Source organism: Silene latifolia, chromosome 1, assembly GCF_048544455.1.
Source record: "Silene latifolia isolate original U9 population chromosome 1, ASM4854445v1, whole genome shotgun sequence".
NCBI lineage: Eukaryota > Viridiplantae > Streptophyta > Magnoliopsida > Caryophyllales > Caryophyllaceae > Silene > Silene latifolia.
Window position 1 is genome coordinate 183758072 of NC_133526.1, and position 3528 is coordinate 183761599.

The window sequence follows — 3528 nt, forward strand, 5'->3', positions numbered from 1 at the left end:
GCTTTTGAACATCATTCCATTAGTTTACCGTACCCAACATACATCACAAAACATTCATATAACAGCTTTATACTATCACACCATACCATCTCTCGTGAGGTCAGAACCTCACACAAACATTTATACATATCATAGACCCATAATCGCATCCAACTAGTCAATCCTGATCACGTAGGTTACCACTCAACAAAGGTTACCTGTCGCCCGAGCTTAACTCACATGCCCCTCATACCATATTTCCCCATTCGCATAACCATCACCTCCTGCCAAGAATAACCATTCAACTAATACTCAACTACTAGCAACCGCCTCCTAAGACCACACCTCATACTTCCTCATAACCGTACTCATCAATCGGGTCTCTATAAAATCAACCCTTTTAGAATGACCATTTTTCCTATTTATCATCACTCTTAACCATTAGTGACAAGCTCTCAACCCTACCATCGTTCGGACATCAAGCCTCTTACACTCATCTCTAAACATCACAGTTTCTTTCCTATCTTTGCTTATTATCCCAAATAACGAACATAAAATACATCAACAAAAATCACCTTAACACTATTTCCAATTCCATCCTTAATTATATCGTCACCCGACTCACCATCAAAATCTCATATCGTGCAAATTCTTTACCAAACTTTACTTTCTTTAATTTCTCGAAACTCATGATTATCATGTTGTCCTGGAACTTCTATATAACTGTAAACTCAAATCCTCATGATAGTATCATACATCTCGACGATTCCTTACTTTTATATCACCTAACCTCGGTGAACATGTTCCTAGTTTTACTCCCCTCATTCTTTTCTTTTACCCTCGACAAAATCCCTCAATAATTCAACTCTTCATTATTTCTATCTAACTCTCTAGTGCTCCGGTTACCTTCTCATTGCTCCAAAACTCACATCTCATTATTTTATATCGATATCATCTCCCTCTTTCTTACCATAGATATTCTCTTATTATGCTATCACTCACCCTTGCTACTAATCTGTCCATAGAATCAACGTTTAATGTTCAAACAATTACATCTCCCTTTTTACATCTCTAGAAATCAAAATTCATTTTATACCATTAATTGCCCAAGGAAATCACACATTAGTTTCACCTCTTGATAACACAAATTCCCAAACTCACTCACTATCTGCAAATCCATGTCATGACATGTCTCCATTAAGTTCACTATATAACACTCTTCTCAACCCCTCTTAAAACGACCTTTCGTTACATATATTCTTATCCAACACAATTCCTAATCATCTCCCTCCATAATTCTTTACACGTCTCAAGTTGCTACTATCCACATCCTTCCTTTCAACGTTTCCACTCTGACGTTCCTTAGACTTACATCATCCCTTGCCCACATTCACTTACCTTTTTCATTACTCAACACACAATCATATCACTCATCTCATCTCACAAAACATGCTCTATGTCTCAATTAAGCCATACCGATCTCATACTCACCACACGTGCCACTTCTTATCTCATAAGATTGGGTAACTTACGCATCAGGACCAACACATACGTAAAACAATGCATAAATAAACAAAAGAACACTTTTGAATCAAACATAATATGCAACGAAGTCAAAAGATAAGCATATGACCCAAAACAGGGGTCACTAGATTGAGTACAGGCCACTCGATCGAGTAAATGACTTACTCGATCGAGTAAATGACTTACTCGATCGAGTAGGTGAAAGTCAGAGACACGTATAACAAATTACCAGGGCTACTCAATCGAGTAAAAGGTACTCGATCGAGCACCAAGGTGCACTCGATCGAATGAGGACCACTCGATCGAGTACCCTACGCATTTCTCAGCACTGTCCAGTTTTCGTAAAACGGTCATAACTCACTCGTTTCTTGGTCGTTTTGGGCGTGTGACCTATCGTTAGAATCGTAAAAGAACAATCTATCACCTCCAATTGGAATAACATTAAAATCATTTATGAATCTCAAGTTATAATAGTTTAAAGACAACTTTGTTGTAATCAGACGACATAACTATTTGATTTTTTTCTTTCAAACAACTTAAACATCAATAAGGTGAACAAAAGCAACTCGATGCTCATAAAACTAGTATCCCTAACCACATGTTACTATCTTCAAAAGTCAAGCAACAATATCCATTATGCACATGCATCATTCAATTTTTCAAGCTTGTATTACCTACATGTTTTTATTCTATAACTTTACGTAAACAAAATCACAAATATATCACATCAAGTCTCCTATTCACATGTTACTAGCATAACAACATTATAAAATCTCTTCCATCATACAACATGCTTGATCAAAAATCATATTATCATGCAACAATTATCAACTTTTTCATCCAATTATTCATGCTCTTACTCAAACTTTCAGCTATATAAACTCGTACAACACTACCAACAACATATATCTATACATAACTCTATGTATAACTTAAACCAAACAAACTTTCTTTCCGTATTTCTATAATGCCATATCGTAAAACAACTATCATGCTTTCAATCAGTAATGTATAAAAACAATTCATTATCATCTTTCTCTACACATTCCCCATTCTCCCCATACATATATCCACCGATTCATACCACACTTTGCTACTAAGATACACAATTCACAAGATAAACACATAGCGATCCCAACTCATATCCCATGGTGACCGGTTCAAAATTGTAGGGCGAGTTTGCGACTTTAGGACGTCTCCCAAGTCTTTGCATTAGCTCCTACAACTTTTACCCCGGGTTCATTTTAATTAGACTCCCTAGGTTCATTAGATTCATTGGTTACAGGTTTCAGGATCGTCGCTCTGATACCATTTTATAACACCCCCATACTCCAAGTGCCTTACCAGGACCACTTAAGGTATGAGAACGTCACCATCTCGGTTACCCGAGGCAATGATAACCAAATGACAATAACGAAACGTACTTTATTAAATAAGTTTAAGTGATTACATAACAAAACCAACTGTAAAGTAAAAATACAACTATCTCAAACCGTAAACCAACTGAAAGAAACTGTCTTAACAAACACAGCGGAAGACTAAAGACTCTGATATGTGATGACTCTATCCCCAGCTAGATCCCTCGCGTATCCAAGATATACCTGTCAAACAATTGCTCACCACTCCCGAATGGATCACCACAGTTTTGAAAACATTTAAACGGGGTCAGTACTAATTACACGATACAAACCAATATGGAGCAAATACCAAGAAGCTCAATAAACACATCAATCCCCAGTCTCCATCATCAATCTCCACGCAACAGACTACACACTGAAGTGTGTTGCCCTGCCAGAGTACCCATCACAACAGGTACTCCACACCGCCAGTGGGGGACCGCAGCCGTTCCCACCTAAGCCCCGCTCATCTCATCGAGCGATAAACCTATGTTCCTTAATGTGCACATCCCTTATGTGGCGGGTTCCACAGAAGGCGAATCAAGGGCGTGAAGTCACTCCCGCAAGTGACTCCACTCAGCCAGGGACGCACCCCGAAAATCACAGACAGTTAAACAGTAATCACAAC